We start from the raw sequence: 9,239 nt of genomic DNA on the forward strand, positions 1-9,239 counted from the left end.
TCTGTAGATAACAAATGCTGGAGAGGATGTGCAGAAAAGGGAACTCGCCTCCACCGTTAGTAGGAATGTGAGTTGGTAGAGCCACTATGGAAAAGAGTATGGAGGTTCCTGAAGGATCTAAACCTAGAAGTACCATATGATTCAGCAGTCCCACTCCCAGGCACATATCCACCAAAAGTATAACTGAACAAGATACATGCACCGTCTGTGCACATATATCTGTGTGTGCACGCAGATGCGCGCGAGCTCGGGCGTTCGCCTGCGAGGATGGGGGGGTGGGGCTGGGGGTGGGGCTGGGGGTAGGGCTGGGTCTGGGGCTGGGGCTGGAGCTGGTGCAGCCCCCCGGGGATTGCCTGAGGCACGCCAAGGGAGCCCCAGACGGAGACCCGCGGGACGGTCGTCTGGTTTCTTGGAAGCCAAATGCGGAGCGGCTCGAGGGCCGCGCGGAGGCACCCCAGGTCTGCAGCGGGAGTCGGTGCCCTGGCCACCCACCCCCAGGAGGGGTTGGGGTGCGGGAGCCCAAGAGTTGGGACGTGGGGGCGGGGGCTAAAGGAGAGGGAAGGCAAAGAGCCTACAGCACCCGGTATTCCCAGGCGGTCTCCCATCCAAATAAGAACCAGGCCCGACCCTGCTTAGCTTCCGAGATCAAACGAGATCGGGCGCCTTCAGGCCAATAAGGCCTGAGACGGACGCGGCTGCCGCGGGGCGCCCTAAGAGCCCTGCGCTGCGCCTCCCTTTCGCTCTGACCTGCCGGTCAGCCATTCCGTCTACAAGTAATTTTACTCCCTCCCCTTTCTCTCCCTGCTTTCTGAGAGTCTCTCTCCTTCCATACTCGATGGTGTAATGAATGGATGCCTTAGATCATTTTCCCTCAACATTTTTTTCTCTTTATTTTTACATTGATTTCTATGAATTCATCTTCAAGTTTATGGATTATTTCTGCCAGCATCTCATATGTGCTATTGAACCTATCAATTTTTCATTTCAATTACTTTAGTTTTCAAATCCAGAATTTATGTTAGTTTCCTTTAAAAAAAATAATTTGTAGCTCTTCATTGGGTCTCTCTGTTTGTTGACTTAGTATCATACTGTCATCTAATTCTTCAAACATGGTTCCATTATTTCATTTTGTAGTTATCATTATTTTGATATTTTATCTTTTGACCTTCATACTGAATTTATAAGTGATATACTTATATGAGTTATCAGTGGTATGTTATACAAATGCTTTACTCACCACCATTACAACATTAGAGTTTTCTGATTTTAACTGTATACTTACCTGTCTCAGCAGGTTGATAAAGAGTCCAAGCCTAAAGCCCCTTTAAGGAGGAGGCAAGCTTGCTTGCTTTTTCACATTCTTTGGCCTAAGACAAGTAGGCATTGTAGGGAGCAGTATCTCAGGTTCAAGGACATTCCTCTTTTTGAGCTTTGGATGTATGCTATAGGAAAGGGTCTGGGCAAAACGCTCACATCCTTGAGATGTTTTTTGTCTATTCTCAGAGGCTAGTTGAGACGTATATATGGCCCCACTTAAATTAGTGAGCCCCTTCTGATGTCTGTGTCAGAAGCTTTTTCTGTCACCTTCACTTTAAATAAAATATACACAAAGCTCTGAGTGACTGAGACTGTCTTTGGCCCCAGAGTAATATCTTCTTCTTCAGACACCATGAATCCAGTGGCATCGGTCACCGTTGACTGCTAGGTTATCATCTTGGGGGCTTGTCCAAGATCTTCAAGACAAGGGAAGAACACTCAGAGTTGAGATTCTTTTGCTCGTTTACTGTGGTCTCTACTTTACTACGGAGAAGGCAATGGCACCCCACTCCAGTACTCTTGCCTGGAAAATCCCATGGGCGGAGGAGCCTGGTAGGCTGCAGTCCATGGGGTCGCTAAGAGTTGGACACGACTGAGTGACTTCACTTTCCCTTTTCACTTTCCTGCATTGAAGAAGGAAAGGGCAATCCACTACAGTACTCTTGCCTGGAGAATCCCAGGGGCGGGGGAGCCTGGTGGGCTGCCAACTCTGGGGTCTCACAGAGTCGGACACGACTGAAGCAACTTAGCAGCAGCAGCAGCTACTTTACTAAATCAGAAGCATGTGGACTGAACTTCTTTTCCCCAGTCAGCTTTTCCTGGTCCCTCTGACCATTTCATATCTGCTTGGGGAATTAAAGTTATTAACCTCGTGTGCCGGATTGTAGACTTTCAAGGGACTTGCAATCCATGCTGTTATTGTGCTTTTCTAGCAAGGCCCCCATTCCAAGTTTTACAGGACACTGCAGACAGGAGCACTTTAGGGAGCGAGCTGGAGCTCTAGCTCCAGGGACATCTCTCAGACTGGAAATCACCATCCTGACCCCCACAGACACACAGGCAAGTTCTTGTCGTGGCTATGCCTCTGGACTATATGGATTGAGGCATTGCTGGTGAGCATGAGATTCCTGAGGACACAGATTGGGACACCCCAGATTTGGGCAGATTGAAAGTGCATTGGGCTTCTTCCCTTAGTAGCGCTAGCTCTTAGCAGAGCAGACGAAGCCCTCCAGTGGCTCTTGTCTCAACTCCTTAGGTATTCTTTTTGTACAGTCTGAGGGACAGGAATAAAAAGGATGATGTTGGCACTCCATGCATATGAAGGATTAGTTTTTCCTCGCAGGCGGGCCCTCCATCGCCTCCTTTGTTATTAAATAGACTCGTGTGGCCACTCTCAGGAGGATGTCTTGGGTTTTCTGTTCATCCCTTTATGACTTGCCACTTATACTGTTATGAGGAATGTGCGCAGGTACACAGAAGTTGGGTGCTTCCCCTAGTGGTCTTGGCTCGGCAAGCATCCGGAAAACTACTCTGTTCCACCCCAGGTGGTGCCGGAATAAAAGGGAAATAAACCAAGGTTTTAATGGTGAGGACCTGGACATCAATCTGGGATGCCATCAGGTCTAACCCTGGTGCATCTCCACCATGCCTGGGTGGTAGAATGAGGGGGGGTGGGAGTAGGACACCTTCACCTGTAAGAGACAGGTTAGCTCTGGCCAGGGAAGGAAGCTTAGGTGGAAAATCAGTCTCCAACCCCGTCTAGAGCAGGGGCAGACACCTCTGGTAGAAAAAAGCCATGGCACTGGGCACTGCTTTTTTCTCTCTTACAGATGGGGCCTAACAGTCCAGAACCACCCCCCCCCCCCTTGAATAATATCTTGAAAAACTGGGATAATTTTGATCCTCAAGGCCTAAAAATCCCTTATATATGGGGTTTCTTTGCTTTAAGAGACGACCTCACCTGCCCAGAGAGATAATCCCTGCTGGGACATCTTCTCGATCAGTCTACCCCTGTCATCAGAGCCAATTTGAGCACTCTCTGGTTTAAATTTTAGCTATGAAGCTATGACTACATGAAGGAGAAATGACATTTTGAACCCTGAATGGCCATGTGTATTCTTTAGACTCCGGAGAAAACTAGGTAAAATGGAATCTTTTTGAAATTGCAAAACTGGTTCCTTTTGCACATGTAATTACTAAAAGTTTGACTTGTGAAAATACTCTTTTGGGGAGCTCTGATCGTGCCTGAGAAACAGAAACATGCCTGGGGAAAAACCTGAGTTAACTCTTATCATGTCCTTGAGATACACAGCCCACTCGATCCGGGACTCCAGCCATGAGCTGGAACTCAAGCCAAGAAAATAAAAGGGACAAAGAGACAATTTAAATTTCAGGTGGAAAACTGTGAGGTTTCTGTCTGTCCAGATTTGTGTGTGTCTCGGTGTATGTCTCCATCCTTGGAAAAAATTGCTAAAGGCTAAGTGGTTCAATGAGCTCTAATTAATTGGCCTAAAGAGAAGTAAGTGCTTACAAATCAAACAATTCTAAATTCAAGGAAATTAAAGTAAATGAATTTGAGGCTTGTGTGAACTGGGAAATAATCATTATTGTATTGATACATGATACTGATGTTTGTTTATTGATCTAATTAACAGAGACATTGTGCAGATACTTTTATAAATGATATAACTTTGGGTGATTTATCCTTACCAATCTACAGAATGATGATGTAAAGTATAAGTCATGGTTTCTGAAGAAAAGTAAGATGTGTGTTTTTAATAAAAAGTAATAAGGAATGGAATTACATTCTATTAAGGAAAAGCAAAGTAAGTCTAAACGTACAGGTGGCTGTCCTCTAAGTGGACAAATGAAGTGATGAATACAGAAAGTGCAAAAAGGTGTGTTGCAAGTGAAAGAAGAGTTTTGTGCATGCTACAAGTTTGTTAAGACATTAAACTGCCTTTGAAGTCTTATTGTGGCTATGACTAAGTGAATAACTATTGTTTCCCAGTGAATATAAGCTGTTACCAAACTGGAATTTGGTTTTCTCTCACTGATTAAAAGAACAAAGTTTTCTTGGAATGTGGCTTTTGATAACAGACTACAGCACATATGAACAAAGCTCATTCTGCTTCTACAAAAGTTAACACCTCTTCCGGGAATTTAAAATGGATTAAAAATGGCCATAAACCAAAGAGTTGGGGCTATGAGAGGTCCAACGTGGCCACTTGGCTTTTCCTGGCTCCCTGACAAACCTCATTTTTATTTGATAATGCCTTTCCTGGCTTCAGAATTAATATCTCAGAATAGAAAAAATGGTTAAAAGGTGCTTTCCACAATCTCCAGTGATCAGGGCACCCACTTTGCTGGACAGGTCATACAGACATTCACAAAAGCTTCATGAGTTTCTTCGAGACTACTGCTTTCACTGATGTCCTTGGCCACTGGGCAAGGACAGCAGAACAAAGGGATCAATTGCATGGGATGGAGTAGACTGCTAAATATGACCGCAATTTTCACGACTTTTTGTCTGACATATTGTTGACTTTTACTCTGTGTTTTCAGATATAAAGAAGCACTTCTCCTCGAGTTACTGATGGTTTAAAACAATCTAGTGATTTACTCCTACGGGTGAAATTATACCTTTTTTCTCTCTGCCTCATCCCTCCAGAAGCTGGAGACACTTGGGTTCTGAACAGCCTTATCAGGTAAATAAAAAGACTGTCTCCCGACATATACAGAAATCTCAACGTATACTGGGGAGCTCTAAAAGAAAAATCCACCTAACTGATGTCAGGCCTATGGCATCTATTATGTTTCACTGAATATTAAGTTCCAGTTTTTTAAGTTAAGGTCTGTATTTACTAAGACGCACTCCTGAGATAGTTCCTTGTGGTTATGTTACATTGCTAAGAGGTTTAATTAAGTTGTTAAAAAGGACATTCTGAGTTTGTTTCTAAAGCTTATCTCAATAACCAGTCTTTGAATCAAGATCAGATGCTCAGGATCTACAACCAGGATATCAACAGCAAGCTATAGTCATTTAGCAAACTAAGTCAGATGACATGGAGATGTCACTGGGCTACACCTACTAGAAGTTCTTGACTTAACTTCTTACTTATGATTCTACTATTACTGCTATTGTTTTCTATATTGCCTGTTTCAAGAAGTGTTGTTCCTTACATTATCAAGTGTGTGACTGAGCCACTAAGTGAGTCACTGTATGACTTAGCTGGAAAAAGAAGAGAAGTGAAAAGCAAAGGAGATAAGGAAAGATATAAGCCTCTGAATGCAGAGTTCCAAAGAACAGCAAGGAGAGATAAGCAAGCCTTCCTCAGTGATCAATGCAAAGAAATAGAGGAAAACAACAGAATGGGAAAGACTAGAGATCTCTTCAAGAAAATTAGAGATACCAAGGGGACATTTCATGCAAAGATGGGCTCTATACAGGACAGAAATGGTATGGACCTAACAGAAGCAGCAGATATTAAGAAGAGGTGGCAAGAATACACAAAAGAACTGTACAGAAAAGATCTTCATGACCCAGATAATCACGACGCTGTGATCACTGACCTAGAGCCAGACATCCTGGAATGTGAAGTCAAGTGGGCCTTAGAAAGCATCACTACGAACAAAGCTAGTGGAGGTGATGGAATTCCAGTTGAGCTATTTAAAATCCTGAAAGATGATGCTGTGAAAGTGCTGCACTCAATATGCCAGCATACTTGGAAAACTCAGCAGTGGCCACGGGACTGGAAAAGATCAGTTTTCATTCCAATCCCAAAGAAAGGCAATGCCAAAGAATGCTCAAACTACTGCACAATTGCACTCATCTCACATGCTAGTAAAGTTATGCTCAAAATTCTCCAAGCCAGGCTTCAGCAATACATGAACTGTGAACTTCCAGATGTTCAAGCTGGTTTTAGAAAAGGCAGAGGAACCAGAGACCAAATTGCCAACATCTGCTGGATCATGGAAAAGCAAGAGAGTTCCAGAAAAACATCTATTTCTGCTTTATTGACTATGCCAAAGCCTTTGACTGCATGGATCACAATAAACTGTGGAAAATTCTCAAAGAGATGGGAATACCAGACCACCTGACCTGCCTCTTGAGAAATCTGTATGCAGGTCAGGAAGCAACAGTTAGAACTGGACATGGAACAACAGACTGGTTCCAAATAGGAAAAGGATTACGTCAAGGCTGTATATTGTCACCCTGCTTATTTAATTTCTATGCAGAGTACATCATGAGAAACGCTGGACTGGAAAAAACACAAGCTGGAATCAAGATTGCCGGAAGAAATATCAATCACCTCAGATATGCAGATGACACCACCCTTATGGCAGAAAGTGAAGAGGAACTAAAAAGCCTCTTGATGAAAGTGAAAGTGGAGAGTGAAAAATTTGGCTTAAAGCTTGACACTCAGAAAACGAAGATCACGGCATCTGGCCCCATCACTTCATGGGAAATAGATGGGGAAACTGGAAATAGTGTCAGACTTTATTTTTCTGGGCTCCAAAATCACTGCAGATGGTGACTGCAGCCATGAAATTAAAAGACACTTACTCCTTGGAAGCAAAGTTATGACCAACCGAGATAGCATATTCAAAAGCAGAGACATTACTTTGCCAACAAAGGTTCATCTAGTCAAGGCTATGGTTTTTCCTGTGGTCATGTATGGATGTGAGAGTTGGATTGTGAAGAAGGCTGAGCGCTGAAGAATTGATGCTTTTGAACTGTGGTGTTGGAGAAGACTCTTGAGAGTCCCTTGGACTGCAAGGAGATCCAACCAGTCCATTCTGAAGGAGATCAGCCCTGGGATTTCTTTGGAAGGAATGATGCTGAAGCTGAAACTCCAGTACTTTGGCCACCTCATGCGAAGAGTTGACTCATTGGAAAAGACTCTGATGCTGGGAGGGATTGGGGACAGGAGGAGAAGGGGACGACAGAGGATGAGATGGCTGGCTGGCATCACTGACTCGATGGATGTGAGTCTGAGTGAACTCCAGGAGTTGGTGATGGACAGGGAGGCCTGGCATGCTGCGATTCATGGGGTCACAAAGAGCCGGACATGACTGAGCGACTGAACTGAACTGAACTGAAGCATTTGAGCATGATTTTAAGCTAAGATTGAATGAAAATTAGTCCTGAAGGATGGCTGTAGGTAGGCTAAATAAAGATAGCTGCTGAGTAATGGGTGGTAGCTAGCAATTAAGATGGGAGTGTATTTTGAAGAATATGTTCATTTTGCCCTGATTACATTTTTCACAGCCTTAACCTTGGATGGAAAAGAAATCATCGAGATACAGACAGGACAGGGATAAATGAACAAAACAAAGCTCATGCCTTGATGGCTTGAGACATTAATGAAAATGTGCAGCTAAGAAGGAAAATTAGAAAATAATTAAGTAAGAAAAAGATTTCCTCCGTGTATGCATTTTTTATACTTCTTAGTCACTATTTGCACCATTTCAGACTTGGTAAAATTATATGCAATGCTACATTGTAGAATATTTTGAGGTCAAATATTTCAAATTGAAAGTAAACATGAAAAACAGCATTAGAAATACAAGAGAAGAAACTAAATTTGGTGGGGGCCATTTATTACATGTGAAATTAAAGTCTTAAATGTTTTAGAAAATAATTAAAGTTGGACTTCCCTGATAGCTCAGCTGGTAAAGAATCCGCCTGCAATGCATGGGACCCCAGTTCGATTCCTGGGTCAGGAAGATCTGCTGGAGAAGCGATAGGCTACCCACTCAAGTATTTCTGGTCTTCCCTTGTGACTCAGCTGGTAAAGAATCTGCCTGTAATGTGGGAGACCTGGGTCCAATCCCTGGGTTGGGAAGATCCCCTGGAGAAGGGAATGGCTACCCACTCCAGTATTCTAAACTAAATTTGGTGTGTGTGTGGGGGGGCATTTATTGCATGTAAAATTAAAGTCTTAAATGTTTTAGAAAATAATTCACTAATTTAAGTTTTATTTTATACATAATTGTGTAGTAAAAACAAATTCTTATAATACAGTTATATTCTATAGGTAAGGTTTCAGAGAGCTTAACTTGTCAGAGACATATTAATAAGTGACTGAGGTTAAATTTGAAGGCAAGTTGACTTGATTACAGAGTCTAGAATGTTAACAAAACATCATTCATATTCTCTAGGAGATACAATATGTGACCTTTTACCAAGGTTTGGCCAGTTGGTGAAATCATTAAGGGAAGGTAAACCTGAGGCTTCTCTGATGAGGTGTGTGCTGGATCTCTCAGTTGTGTGACTGGCGACTCCATGGACTGTAGCCCTCCAGGCTCCTCTGTCCATCAGATTTCACCAGCAAGGATACTGGAGTGGGTTGCCAGTTCTTTCCCCTGGGGATATTCCTGACCCAGGGATTGAACTCATGTCCCTTGCATCTCCTGCACTATCAGGAGGATTCTTTACCACCGCACTACCTGAGAAGCCTCTCTCTGATCGGAGAGCACTAAGGAAAAGTGGGAGAAAAACAGGACATCTTGAGCAGTTAGAATGGCCTGAACAAACATAAGAATTTGCAAGCGCAATCAACAAGTTCAATTAAATGAAGCTAAAGAAAGGAGTTCTCCACGTGGAGAAAAGGGAGACAGAGCTGGGAGAAATTCAAACAAGGACATATTCTGAGTCACCGTGACACTCAGTTCTTCCCAGTCCATCCTCTCCTTGCCCCTCCATCAGAAGCTGATTTGCACTCTCCACACCTGTAGACACACAGTACACCATTTTGGCTCCAACTGTGTCTTATTCATATTCCTGGGAAATCCAAGACTTCACCACAGCAGACCATTCCCCTGTCCAGGCTGGGGAAAAAAAAAATACCCTCTATTTCCGTCATGTCTGGTTGCTTAGGGTGAACTCTGGTTTTCTCTGGCAGAAACCATAGTAATGG

The 9,239-nt window shown here is 43.4% G+C and overlaps 1 pseudogene; it reads right to left on the minus strand.

Annotated features, from left to right (window-relative positions):
* Positions 1-568: 568 nt before the first annotated feature.
* On the minus strand, positions 569-687 carry LOC129633462 (uncharacterized; annotated as a pseudogene).
* Positions 688-9,239: the final 8,552 nt, after the last annotated feature.

Source organism: Bubalus kerabau, chromosome 18 (genome assembly GCF_029407905.1).
Source record: "Bubalus kerabau isolate K-KA32 ecotype Philippines breed swamp buffalo chromosome 18, PCC_UOA_SB_1v2, whole genome shotgun sequence".
NCBI lineage: Eukaryota > Metazoa > Chordata > Mammalia > Artiodactyla > Bovidae > Bubalus > Bubalus kerabau.